The following is a 15,674-nucleotide window of genomic DNA, read 5'->3' as shown; positions in this document are numbered from 1 at the left end:
TACAAAGTGCATATAGCACTGTAAAACATTATGTTGAGGTTTGGAGTCATTTTTGTTTTATAAAAATGCAAAAAAGTCATAATTTCAGTCATTTTTGCTAATGCAATAACATTTTTTCCTCCAAGCTCCCCTTTACCACTTATATTATTTATGGCAGGGATGTGTGTGTGAGAGACTATAATTCCATTTCTTTTTTTAGCTTTTGGGGATAAAATGAGTTTTTGAAACTTTTATGGCTGAGATTTAAAGAAAAGTGCTGCACACTTGCACAGCACTAATTTCTGAGAGGTTATTGCAGGAAGTGCAGCACTGCTAATCAGACATGCATTAGGGATCAAATAGTGCAACAATGCATAACAATGGAGTGCATAATTAAACAGAAGCATTGTGCTAATGGAAGAAGCAGCACTAGGCTGCTCTGTAGCTGGAGCAACATTACAGTAGGGCTTTAGAGTGACATAACATACATCACAATAAAGAAAGGCTAGCACAGCCAAGTGCTAGTGGCATCTCATGGTCATCTGGCACAAGAGGGGCACCACAGCAACCTGTAGATAAACTAGTGTGGATATGCATAGCAAAGTGCCAACCTTGTTCATCGGATAAAAGTGAGAAAATGGGGAAGACAGGAAAGTAGGACAGGGGAACAGCAAGCAGAGGGAAGCACATAAAGGTAACCATAATGTATGAATGATGGGGGAAATTGTATTTTTTTTCCAATGGAAAAAAAAAAACTTTTGTAAGACATAGAAAATATGTGATGGTGGGGAAGATGGTGAGGGAAGGCTCTAGAGAGGACAGAGGAAAAAGGGTAATCAGCAGAGTAAAAAGACAAACAATAAAACAGAAACTGATAGGCAGATGTGGTAGACATACAAAGGGTTGGGAGGACAGTGGAGAGTCACAAACATACAGAGAATGGACGAGTAATAATGGGAAGGATTGCACCCTAAACAAGGAATGGGGAATAACACACATTGAAGGGAAAACACCAGGATAGGTATAGAGTAGGGTCCTGGCAAGCTTAAATAACAGGCTTGACCAAACTGCAGCCAAGCCAGGCATCACCCACTTGTGCGGACAATGTTATAGGATGGTTGCTACCCTGCTGGTCCAGTGGATAGTTCTGCTAGCTGAGTGACTCTACTATCCACACCAGAAGATAATCCACATTGCCAAAAGAGGCATCCAGTTGCTGCTTCACTTTGATAGTCACCAGCCACCAGAGCTGAAGCTAGGATACAAGGGCAGAGCTTCTTTCAGAGAAGAAACCTATGTCTTTCACCTAAGAAAAAGACACAGAGCTCATTAGTGACCACTCCAGGTCATTTTAGTAAGAAGATGGAGATGATATTGTTTTCATCATCCCCCTGCTGAGTGCCAGCCCTTCTGGCTATTGATGACCAAGTGCTAGAGCTATTAGTTGGAGCAGACTATTACCTACATGGCCTCACCTCCTCCTCTACCACAACTAGACCTATAGAAGGATGACTCTACAGGAAAAAAATGGTTGCACACATACATGCTGCAAACATATTCTCAGTTATACAGTAAACTGGCACAGATGTCATACCCACCTTGCCACTGTGAGAATTATTCCCATACTCTGTGACTTCTATCCATAAGATCTCACTCCTTTGTTGTGCCAAACACAATATGAGCTCTTAAGTATGCTTGTAAAATATGTATGCTAAAAGAAAACAAGAACACAGAAAAAAGTGTTCGCTGCGCATGCCTGTCTATGTCTCTCACTGTCTCTGCATCTCCCTCGCTATACTATCTGCCTCCCAATGATGAGGCATGTCAGGAAGGTGTTACCTTAGATCACTAAAGGAATGTTGGCACTGCTCACTAGAGCAGGTAATGACAGTAACATCATTCACCATCCTGGCAAACCCCTGCCAGGCATCCAGCCTCCTCAAGGAAGGCAATATCAGGAAAAATTCACCACCCTGGAGAACAATGCACTGTATATGCATGTGCCTTCTAAGAGGAGGTGCTGCAGACAGGTAGTACAGATGTCATGCAGATAAGTAGTATCAGGACCAGATTTGGCAGGACTCATGCAGATGTGAGTGCTGTGGATGGCCATAATAGGTCTTTGCAAAAGGTTCAATGTAGAGTTACTGATATGATACTCCAAGAAAAGGAAAAGGCAAGAGACATTGCATTAGACAGGTCCACCACAGTACTAGATTACCAACAATGAAGCAGCTCACTGAAGCTGAAGAGCTTTTGGTCTCACTCACCAGACAAAGGGAGCAGCTCTCAAACCTGAATTGGATTAGATGTGGAAACTAGGGTGTCACCAGATACCCATCTATCTGTCAGTAAGGGAAACATCAGGTTAGTAGCTGTACTTGAATGAAAGGATTGGCCAATGCCCACCTATGTAACAAGGTACCTCTGTCAAAGTATGCTATAATAGTATTATGCATGCCACAGGAAGTTATAAGGGCATATGTGTGCTGACAGACAGTGTTGTCATTTGTATTCCTGCTGTTTCAGGTTCCACTGGTGGGAGATCCAGAAAAACAAGGCAACGCAGGGTTGATGCTAGCAAAGCACTTGTGGCTGACAGTAAGAACAACAAGCATGCATGCATGGATGCATGTAAGTAGCATGATCCTGTGAGCCTATCTGCAACACTACAGGGTGAATGGTCATCAAAATCTACCATTACAGAAGTCCTTGTATTGGTACACCATGAGTATACAGTGTCACCAGGGCATGGCAGAAAGCTTCTATCCAACAGTCTTCTGTATCCTCCACCTATGTCCTCTGTGCACAGAGTATCTGACCTGTATACCAGCTCTGAGGTATACATACTCACCATGAGAATACATGCAGAGGTGTGAGCACCACCATGACTCCAGAACTATCCTTGATATGGTTGTAACAGCAGTTATTAACTAGTGGATGTGCAGGTCAGTGGTCCAGGCACAATCAGCTTTTCCTTACAACACTCTATGGATGTTGGACCAATAACTACACAGTAATATGGAGTACAAGGACAGGGAAAAGCCAGTGTTGCTGAGATCATTTGAGGCAAATGTTGCCTGCACAGTGGTCTTCATATATCATACTGTAACCCCCATCCAGTCTGTCTCCCAAGACAGTGTATTCCTTGGCCAAAGGAGGTGCCAAATGTGGGGATGACAGCCACAGGCCATTCCAAGTTAGACTACACAAACCACTGGTTAAAATGATATCACAGTCACCTGTGGGCACACAGCCTATCACCTCCCCCAGTCACATACACCATCAAGGTCATGGGCAATATCAATCCACTGGCTCAGTACCTGTGACACCTCTTCAAGCTGTATATGAATTTTCATGTAATTTGACCTCATCCTGTCACCTGTGGACACAAAGCATACCAACCTAGTCATATGCAATGATGCCAGTCAGGATCAATAAACAATATGCCCTGTCAATGTGAATTCTCACATTCCCTTAGTTCTATGGTTTCCCTCCTATGGGTACATCAAGCATGGGCACTGCAAGTAACACAGTGGACAATGCCAATGGTCATGTCATTGCAGCTTGTCTTCACCACTGGAGGGTGTGATCCCTGACTTTTCACAGTTTTTCAGAGTGCATGGCTACTGTATTCATCTCCAATGACCCTACCTCATCTTATAATGTTTAGTCACCTGTACAAATGATGATGACTGACCTGCCCACTCCTTTAACATATGTAGGTATGGTAATGGGTGATGTATAGCATGGCCAGTCTATGCACTACCCTGCATAGCTTGAGTGTAATAATGTATTCATCATATTGTTCTATACTGTCTGTGTCATGGCCCATAGTTGTGACCAAATGCCACCTCTTTGCAAATGCTACAATACATCATGCCTACCTTTACTGCTGGTGCTGCTACGTATTCATCATGTGATTTTATACCTTGTCCTTCTGCTGCTATTACAAATGGTATTCTAGGTCCTTCCAAGATGTTCACCTGCCACTCCACTTGCTTGTGAAATGCCATGTTGCATAGCATAACATATGCAACAAAAAACTTGTGACAAATGACTGTAAATCAGTAGCCCTCTTGTTGTGTCTAGGGAAAAAAAAATGGTGGGCCATTGTTGGGACTTTGTTGTTTCCTCCACTGTGGTGTGATCTCAGAGTTGGTATATTTAAGTAGGGGGGGGTGTCGGGGGCTCAGCCCCCCACTTTATTTTGTCTAGATTTTTTTTTTTTTTTTTTTGGAGCAGCAATTTTTTTTCCCTGGGAAAAAAAATCGTTGTTCCGTGCATTCGATATTGTGTGGTTTTGGGTATTAGCAGTCAATTAAACAGCATTTGCTCTTTTGGAGTTTTGATTTTCTAATATAGACCCTTCTAAATACATAGCTATATAATTATTTGAATATATCAGATATGCTGGAACCAATTATTAATCTTTATCCAATTAATATTATACATTGTTTTTTTTTCATTGTCTAATGTCTGTGTGTATCCACAATTGTTATATTGTTTTCAGTTTGTAAAAGCATTAGCCAATATAGTCATGGATGACAATTGTTTACTGACTAGTTCACATACCTGGTTGCCAATAAATGCTTTTATCCCAAAATCAGAACCGAAACATAGATAAATGAGGTAACAGTTGTTATAACCACCATAGTTATAACAACACATAGACTGAAAGGAGAATAGTTAATACTACATACAATGACTGAAACTGTGGATTCATTTAATGACTTGGGTGTATGGATAGAGCCAGCACTGAGTTTTTTCTGTCATATCAGCCACTTGGTTATTGATAGCTATCAAATTGTAGACTGTGTAAAAAAGTATAAATCTAGTGAGTCAGAAATAATGAAGTAGACCCAAACTAGAGTATGAAATAATAAAATGGAATCCTTATAAGAAAATTACCTTAAGTAAATTGAAAAAAAGAACAGTTTTAGTATACCAAAGTCAGCTGCGAATGTCAGAATTTGGGCTATCATGAAATATTAAAATGTCTGAATTTGTAAAGTGTCTCATATAAGTGCTTAAACAGGAACTTTATTGTCATATATAAGGCATTTAGAGATAACCACCTCTAAAAACGGTTGGGGTTAGAAAAGAGTAGTAGAGAAGCACTGGATGTCCTGCAGAGGAGATTACGTAGGAAATAAAGCTTTGTAATTAGTTCTTTGAGTGAGTTCCTGACATCTGGAATAGACTATCAAATTATATTATAGCATGGGAATGACTGTATTGGTATATTGGCAGGCTAGAATGACATTATTTTCCATGCCTGAAATATTTGTATGTACGAATTTTTATGTAAGTTATAAACTACCATTTATCTGGCAACATTTTCATTTACCATCGATATTACCTGCACTGTTAGTAGTCCTTCACAGTGCCCCATGAATGTGATAATTTTTATTGTCAGATGTAAAAGAAATACTCATTTATGTTTTAAAATAATTGATCTTTTTATTGTGTAATCACCTTTCATGACAGATATATCTAATTTAATTACTTAATTTTATAAGTAACCAACATAAAACAAAACTGCAGGCAGTCTGAATTATAATTAATGAAAGCTATTGAAACAATGATGGCACCTCATTTTGAAAAAAACATCCTTATACTTTAGGCAATTTCCACTAATGAATGCAACTCACTATTGTAGCTTTTCCTTTACAATCCTTCATGCATATAATAAGTCACAGTTAAAGATACTAACATCCATTTTTTCCTGCTGCATATTGACTGATGCACATTCTCTAACAAAGCAACGTTACTTTTGTTTTTTTTTTTTTTTACTTTTTCTCTCCCATATGCTCCTTGATGTTCATTCATTCATTCATTCATCCATTTTCATTTTCCAGGACCTGATTCAGCCAAACCATGATCATAGGGTGGCCAGAAGCTATCCCAGCATCCAAACTCCAGAAACAATCCTGGATGGGAGAAATAGTCCCAGATGGAATAACAGCCCTTTGCAGGAGGAACACACACACCACACACACATGCACACACACACACACACACACACACACACACACACACACACACACACACAGACACACACACATACACACGCACACATGCACACTCTATTTAGCACTGAAAAGCCTAAATTGGTTAGAACTGCCACATCAACTAACATATACACAACTTCTTATCACCTATAAAATTGTCCCATGTCCCTCTGCCTATCCAGCACTAAAAAACATTCAACAAAGCTATGTCCCCCTGTGACGCCCCACCACTGACCCAGTAATCAGGAAACCTCAATCCTCACCACTGGTAACAGTGGGGGACATACATTGGGAGGATGACAAATACACACACAGTATTTCCAGATGCAGCTCTCTGCATCAGATGCAATTTCCCTTAAAAGCACACATAAACCACAGTTTGTCCAGGGCTTGTTTCTCCCTCTTTCTCCTCATCCCCAACAAGACTCCACACTGGCACAGATATAGGGTTGAGATCTCAGCTGAGTAGCCAAGCAAAGGCCTCCAGTGCCCTCTCTGTCCAATCAGTGCTTCATGTCCCAGCCCAAGTAGCTGACACACATACTCTTCGAGGTTTGATTTATACACATGCACACATACCAGGGAAAGGCTAGCACAGGTTTACTAGCTATGCCCCCTTCTGCCCAGACTATAAGGTAGTTATCACGGCCACCAGCCATGTACTTTTCAGTTACTTTAAGGCCCTTAACAAAGGGTGTTCAATCTTACTGTGTAATGTTACTATCAATACAAATGGTAGTTTGACCAAGAGCAAGGCTATTAGAAGTAGCCTACACAGTGTCACCAAATAAATACGCAAGTACTCTCAAAACTTAAATATGTCTCACAAATATCAGCCACAATGAAAGGTTTAAATATATTTAATAAATAATAAAAGAACAAGAAAATACTCAGCAAATAATCACAGTTACATCAGAGTTCGAACTCACAGGACATATTTAAAACAACATTGCAGGATAGTCTCAAATAAATAAGGAAAACATCTACACTATACTTCACTATATCCCTGACTGTATCTAAGAGAAATTACTGTACCCTAGTTAACTTACTTACAGAGCAACAAGCAGATGTGGTGAATGATGTTCTTGTCAGGTCAAAGACAAAATACAAAATGCCCAGTCTCTCTCTCAGAGAGTTTTTAAATTAATATCTCAAATATTACTGCTGGGATAGCTTGAAGATTGACATCACTTCTTGTCATCCAAATCTATCCCAGGTGAAAACCCCCACTGATGCAGCTGGTAGCATTCAGCATCTATCCGCAAAAATACATAGACCTCAGATCTTTTGGCAAATGGTGGAAGTAGTAAAATAATTTACATTCCTCCACATTTAAAAACAATACAACAAACTTCTAGTTCTAGACAGTATGTCTCCTATTGCACTGAAACTGAAAGATAACATCTCTTTTTATGGCCCAGCCATAAAATAATCCAATTTCAACTATTCTTCTGAAGTTAACTTCTTGTGTTGCAGTTTACATTGTTAAAATATATCCATCTAAACAGTTACAATAGTGTATATACATTTCTGCTCAGTATTTTACAAAATATCTCTTCAGCACACATCTGTGCAATATGACATACAGTTCTAATACATCTGTAATGCAAGCATCTTACATGAAACATGTTGGCATTCACAAATGACACATAACCATTCATAAAATTCCAGACAGCTGTGCTGGCAGTATCTCCCTTTTGTTACACTTCCATATAAATCATGTTAATATTCACAAATGACATATAATTATTTACAAAATTCTAGCTAGCTGGGCTGGCGCTATCACCTTTCATGGCATTTCTCCCCCCCATGAAGACTCAAGCTAGTTTTTCAAGTGACCCTTGAGAAGCATTGCTTGAGAGGGTTGAGCCTATCTGAGAATACCTTACCCCATTCTGTGTCTTGACAGCCTATCTGCATTGGCAATGCTAACCACACTGGGATGCTGCACTGTCATATCATATGCCTGCAACCCTAGGCTCCATCTTGGCATTTTGCTGGCTGGGTCGATGTAGCCATGTTAAGGGATTGTGGTATGTAACTACAGTGATTTTTTTTCCATACAGATAAGGCTAAAGTTTCTGCAGTGTAAACACTATGGCTAGACATTCCTTTTCTACAGCTGCATAGCATTCCTCCCTAGGTTGGAGTCTATGACTAAGATATACTACTGGGTGCTCTTTTCCCTCTGAGGAAATCTGGCTGAGCACAGCCCCCACCTCATGGTTTGCAGCATCCACCTGCACAACAAATTCTTTGCTGTAATCTGAAATGGTTAACACAGGAGGTCCTCCCAAAGCTCCTTTAAGCTTCTGGAATGCCTGTTCACATGCTGGGGTCCACACTAACTTCTCTGGCTTGTTTTTCCTTGTCAGGTCTGTGAAGGGAGCAGCTATGGTACTATAATTGGGGACAAACTTTCTGTAGTACCCTGCTGTCCTTAAGAATACCCTCACCTGTTTTTTGGTAACAAGGCAGGCCATGCCTGAATGTCTTCCACTTTGGCAGGCTCTAGTCTGATCTTACCACTCCACACTCCAGGTAGGAGACCTTTGTCATACCCACCTGACATTTACTGGGCTTAATGGTCAACCTTGCCCCCTGTAGTCTGCCCAGCACCTCCCTGATATGATGAAGGTCCTCTTGCCAGAAATGGCTGTACACGACAATATAATTCAGGTAAGCAAGGGCAAAATCTCCTGCTCCTGCTAGGATATGATCTACCAGCCTCTGGAAAGTTGCTGGGACATTTTTCATCACAAAGCACATCTTTGTGAACTCATACAAGCCAAAAGGAGTTACAAAGGCTGACCCCTCTCTAGCAGTGGGAGTCAAGGGCACCTGCCAGTAGCCCTTGGTAAGATCAATAGTGGTAAGATACTTAGCCCCACCCAGCAGATCTAGGGCTTGATTTGTCCTAGGCACGGGATAAGCATCTAACTCTGTGTGACTTTTAAATTTCCTGTAGTCCACACAGAACCTGATGCTGCCATCATTCTTTGGTACTAGCACCACTGGGGGAGGTCCAGGGACTCCTGGACTCCTGGATTACCCATAGTTCTAACATTTCCTGTATCTCCTCCCTCAGAGTCTGTTTGACCCTCTCAGGCACCCTATAAGGGCTCTGCTTAATAGGCCTTTGGGATCCTGTATCCACATGATGCTGCACCAGGTGGGTGCACCCTGCTTTCCCAGCGAACATGTCCCCAAACTCCTGTAACACTGCTTGGATCTCTCAACCCTGGGTAGGGGATAGCTTCTGGGACATTGCTACCCCTTCCACTGAGGTGTCAGTCCAAACCTCACTGAGGAGATCAGTCACCAGATCATCCTCAGACTCCTCCTGCCGTCCACTGAAAATACTTAGCACAAGGGCCTCTCTATCATGGTAAGGTTTCATCATGTTAACATGGTACACTTTATGCCCCTGCCGCCTGCACAACAGTTCTACCATGTAGTTAAAAATCACTGACCTTCTTTACCATCTTGAAGGGTCCCTCCCAAGTTGCCTGCAGCGTGTTGTGTCTGACAGGAATGAGAACCATAACCTGCTGCTCTACAGCATACTCTCTAGCTTGAGCATTCCTTTCATACCAGACCTTTTTCTGCTGTCGGGCTTCTGCCAGGTTCTCCTGGGCCAACCCCATGAGTTCCCTGAGCCTTGTCCTGAGGTTTAGGACATATGCCACAACAGACTCCTTGTGGGAGTCACACTCACCCTCCCACTCATCTCAAATCAAATCTAGAGGTACTTTCATCCTATGCCCATACAGTAACTCAAAGCATGAAAAAAATGTGGATTCCTGAGACACCTCTCTATAAGCAAACAACAGATCAGGCAAATATTTGTCCCACTCCCTTTTAAACTGGTCTGGAAATGCCCATAGCATCATCTTGAGTGTGGAGTTTAACCTCTCAACATGACCATTAGTCTGGGGATGGGTAGGGGTGGTCTTTAAGTGCTTCACCCCACAGTGCTTCCACAGACAACCCAGCAGGTTTGATATGAAATTGGCACCTCTGTTAGTCAGTATTTCTTTTGTGAAACCTATCCTGCTGAAAATATGTAACAAAGCATTTGCCATCTTTTCTGCCTCAGTGAAGGACAGAGCCACTGCCTCAGGGTATCTGGTAGCATAATCTACTAACAGTAGGATACACTTTTTTCCTGTGGAACTTGGGTTATTCAGTGGCCCCACAATATCCATAGCTACCATCTGAAATGGCTCCTCAATCACAGTCAAAGGCATCAAAGGAGTCTTGACCTTGTCTACCTTTTGGCACTGCTCACAGGTGCTGTGATACCCTGTTCCATCTCTGGTAATCCCAGGCCAATAAACGTTCTGCATAATATGTCTCTTTGTACACTTTATGCCCATATGACCTGAAAAGGGAATGTCATGGGCTATGGATAGAAGTGCCTGATGGTAGGATCTGAGCACTAACAACTGTTGTATTCTCTCACCCTCTAGCCTCCCTCAGGGGTCCACTCTCTATACAATAACCCTTTGTCCCAGTATACAGATTCCCCTTTTCCTTGACAATCAGGTGCCTCACTAGCTACCCCCCCTCAGGCCTTGTAATGAAGAGTCTGAGAGCTGAGCTGTTCTCAACTCTCTCCTTGTAAACCTTCCCAACTCCCCTTCCATAGGAATTCTGACATCCTCTGACAACGGTGCCTCATTGTCAGCCTGGTTACTGCTACTCACCTCTGCCCTTGCAGTCACCCTGTCCAAGGAAACATCAGTACCCACAAGCAGCTGTGGCTCACCTTCAGTCTCACTATTACAGGGTATCTCCCTCCCTGCAGTAACCACCTCACTATTCCTGGCTACAAGTGTGTGGTCTGTCTGGATCCTCCCCAGGCTACCAGACCTACATGTTTGTCTCCAAGCCTGACTGCCTGCAACTGCATTACACAAAATACTGAAATATCAAAATCATTCCCTGTCAGGACATCTGCAGTGATATCCTCAAACACACCTACTTGCTTGCTCCCTTTTCTACCCTCCCAGTCAAGGTGAACCCTAGCCAAAGGTATTTGGAATGGGCTCCTTCCTAAAGCTCTGACTGGAGTAGACTGCCCAAGCAAGTAGCGCTCCTCTTTAGCCATTTCAGGCTTCACAATGGTTAGATCAGAGGCAGTGTCTCTCTTAGCAGTGGCCTGTTTCTCATCTAATAAGATAGGATATAACCTCTTGTGGTAGTTTGGTACCCTTGTTACCTTCAGACAACTTACTGCTGTCATTCTTTCTGTCATTCTCACTTACTGGCTCTCCCACCTTTTGTTCCCCACCTTGCCTCCATGGACATCCATATGCTACATGGCCTCACTGGTTGCATTTAAAATATGTAAGCCTTGGTCAGTCCTGGATATGTACCTGGACTAGTGGCTTCCCCTGCTACTGGCAGACTCTGTTGAGGCAGTCTAGGCTGCCCACCACGGGTTCCCTTAGAGACATGAGTAACACTGGGTATCCCTTTCCTGTGCAATGATGCCCTGCTTGCTAGGTATAGGTCTCCCTTTTCCCCCAACTCATCTGCTGTGTTACATTCTCTATCTGCTAACCAGATTCTCATGTCCTCAGGCAAAGTGCTAAGGGCTTTTTCTCTCACCAAAAGGTCTGCCAGCCTTTCAAAAGTGGTGACCTGACACCCACTCACCCAACTATGAAAATAAGTGCTTAAATCAGCAATATATTCACACACACTTTCATCTGCCTTGCATCTATGCTCATGAATTTTTTTTTATAAGCTTCAGGTGTTAACTTAAAACACTCTAATAAACAATTTTTAGCAGCATTATAATTTAAGCAATCAGTATCAGACAATTTAGAAATAGCAGTTACAGCTTTACCATGAAGTAAGGGGGTCAGAAACCATACCCAGAGCCCTTGGTCAACATTATACTGTTTAAATACCCTTTCAAACATATGGATAAAACTGTTACAATTATCACCCTCTGTAAATTGTGGAAGAAATTTACTGACATTTATTGCTCCTGGGGTTTGGTTACTCCCTTCCCCATTACCTCCATGACCCTGGCGAAAAGTCAGCATCACCTTTTCATGTTGCCTCTGCATCTCATTCTCTTCAGCTTCCAGATGTCTCAGTCTCTCTGCTGATTCTGTTTCCAAATGTTTGGCTCCAGTTCAAGTGTCTTTAACTCCAGACAGATTTTTAAGTCCTCTGTGGAAAAGTTGAACTGCTCATTTTCTGAAAGTTGCACATTCCCAAGGCTAGTTTGATTGTCCTCCTGGTTGCTGGTCTGTGATGCAGCTGTGACTAAGGCTGCAATAATTTTTGATTTAGTCAGGTTGGCATGCACCAGTCCTTTGTCTTCGCACATTTCAGCCAACTGGCTCCTTGTCAGGTTACTATGTTCCTCTGCTGACATCTTTACCTGCTCTCCATGACTAACTAAGCTAAGAAAAAAAATAAAACTATTGTGATGTGAATCTCTGAATGTTCACTGTGTGGTTGATTGAGAGTACAAACACTTTCCTTAGTGACCACTGTTTAAAGGCTACAAGAATTCAATATCCACACCACTGAGTCCTAATATGTGGATACCCACCACTGCTAACCAGTATATGTGAAGTGGATATCCCACCACTGCCCACCAAAATATGTGATGCCCCACCACTGGCTCAGTAATCAGGGAGCTTCAATCCTCACCACTGGCAACAGTGGGGAAAGTACACTGAGAAGATGGCAAGTACGCATACAGTATTTCCAGATGCAGTTCTCTACATCAGGTACAATTTCCCTTAAGAGCACACAGAGACCACAGTCAGTCTGGGGCTAGTTTCTCCCTCTTTCTCCAGATCCCCAATAAGACTCCCCACTGGCACAGCTATAGGGTTGAAATCTCAGCTGAGTGGACAAGCCAAGACCTCCATCACCCTCTCTGTCCAAGCAGTGCTTCCTGTCCCTGCCCAAGTAGCTGACACACACACTCTTTGGGGTCTGATTTACACACACACACACACACACACATACACACACACACACACACACACACACACATGGGAAAGGCTGGCACAGGTTTACTAGCTATGTCCCCTTCTGCCCAGACTATAAAGTAGTTATGCCTGCCACCAGCCATGTCTTTATCAGCTACTTTAAGGCCCTTAGCAAAGGGTGGCCCATCTTACTGAGTAATGTTACTATCAATACAAATGGTAGTTTGACCAAGAGCAAGGCTATTAGGAGTAGCCTACACAGTGTTACCAAATAAATATGCAAGTACTCTCAGAACTGAAATATGTCTCACAAATATCAGCCACAATGAAAGGTTTAAATATATTTAATAACAAATAATAAAAGAACAAGAAAATACTTAGTAAATAATCACAGTTACATCACAGTTCTAAATCACAGGAAATATTTAAAACAACATTGCAGGACAGTCTCAAATAAATAAAGAAAACATCTAAGCTATACTTCACTATATTCCTGACTGTATCTAAGAGAAATTACTGTACCTTGGTTAACTTACTTACAGAGCAACAAGCAGATGTGGTGAATGATATTCTTGTCAGGTCAAAGACAAAATACAAAATGCCCTTTCTCTCTCTCTCTCTCTCAGAGAGTTCTTAAATTGATATCCCAAATATTACTGCTGGAATAGCTTGCAGAATGACATCACTTTTTGTCATCTGACTCTATCCCAAGTGAAAACCCCCACTGATGCAGCTGGTAGCATTCAGCATCTACCCGTGAAAATACATAGACCTCAGATCTTTTGGCAAATGGTGGAAGTTCTAAAATAATTTACATTCCTCCACATTTAAAGACAAAAAAAAATAGTTCTAAACATTATGTCTCCTGTTGCACTGAAACTGAAATATAACTTCTCTTTTTATGGTCCAGCCATAAAGTAATTCAATCTCAACTATTCTTCTGAAGTTAACTGCTTGTGTTGCAGTTTCCATTGTGAAAATATATACATCTAAACAGTAAATATCTCTTCAGCACGTCTGTATAATATGACATACAGTTCTAATACATCTGTAACACAAGCATCTTACAAGAAGCATGTTGACATTCATAAATTACACACAGCCATTAACAAAATTCCAGAAAGCTGTGCTGGCAGTATCTCCCTTTTGTTACACTTCTTATATAAATCATGTTAATATTCACAAATGACATATAATTATTTATAAAATTCCATCTAGCTGGGCTGGCAGTATCTCCTTTCATCACATCCCCAGTCGGTCATTGTGATCCAGTGACCAAAAACTCCTGTCTGTCTATAAACCTAGCAAATGTGCTGTGAATTGTCTATACTCATACAAGGTTGCTGAGGCCTGGAACTCCTTACCTGTATCCATCAGGTCTATACCCACCCTCACATCTTTCAAAACTACTCTGAAAGACTTCTTAGCTAAAATGTGGCTCTGTTCTTGCTCAAAACCAGGATAAGCTATATCCTCAAATGTGAACAAGTACCTTTTCACTGTTTATACCTCCTTACGCTCCTTTCTTCACTTCCTTACTGCTGTCTAATTCTCTTCTCTGACTTTCTCTCTAAATATACCATAAGCTTGTTTTTCCCTCACTTCATTTGCAATTCCTATTTATATTACACTTACTTACCTTTAATTTTTCTAAATATTAAATGATTGTCTTATACCTTGTATTGCTTTTTAACTAATGTTTTTATATGTTGTCTAATTTGTAATTATTTAAATTGCAGATATTTTTGTTTTATTTTTGGTAATTATAAAATTATTGATCTTAAAATGTTTGTAATAATTTGAAGCTTTTCTCCCCAGACCTCCACTGAAAATGGGCTTCTACCCAGTTGGACATTCCTGTTAATTAAATGTCAATAAATAATTACATGTCTTTGGCATTATTGTATGAAAGCAGTAATCCCAGTGAAAACACATGCACACTGACACAGGGAAGACATGTATACATAGCACAAAAGGAAACCCCAGCTGAATGGGAGTACCAAGCCCTCTGTTCAGCAATGCTAATCACTGCAGTACCGTACCACCCTTTGCTCCTAACTGTGGACAGCATTGAGACTTGTTGAGTGCTGATGCTCTCTGTTTACAATACGAGTCAGAAACTGACTTTGGCAAATAATGATTTATATAATTGGCTATAAGCAGACAGGAAGAGATGATCTTCTTAGCTTCTCATTGGCTTCTGATATTTCCCATTTTTGTTGCTATGCTTCTGCTTTCTCAGTGTCTGTTAAGTTTAGGAGAGAAGGACTGTATCAGCAACTTTAAGGTTCAGCACTTCACAAGATAAGCTATAAGGCCATCCCTCCTACTGAAATATAAAACAATTATTGGTGTACATCTGTCTTCTGCATAACAGTTTTATTCTTCAGGACTGCTACTCCTCTAATATAACTTGATGCTTATCTCCATTTGCTCAGCAATAACTTTGTACTGATACTATACTCAAATAACTGAACAGAGTAATTTATCTACTATCCTGTCTGGAGTGCAAGCAGTAACAATTTACAGTAGGCATTTTGAGTAAGGTGCTTTATTGCTTAGCGCTGTATTCTGGAGACATGATATTTGACTTGAATTCTTTTAATAGAACTATTTTTAGAAAAACTGCATACTAATAATGAAAAGTTGAAGAGAATGTTATGGGTCTGTTTGTGAAAAACTGTCTTTGATGCTTATTTTGCTATTATCTTCTTTT

The sequence above is a fragment of the Protopterus annectens genome, chromosome 12.part0 (genome assembly GCF_019279795.1).
Source record: "Protopterus annectens isolate FY-2018-M chromosome 12.part0, PAN1.0, whole genome shotgun sequence".
Classification (NCBI taxonomy): domain Eukaryota; kingdom Metazoa; phylum Chordata; order Ceratodontiformes; family Protopteridae; genus Protopterus; species Protopterus annectens.
Note: the sequence above shows the minus strand (reverse complement) of the source record.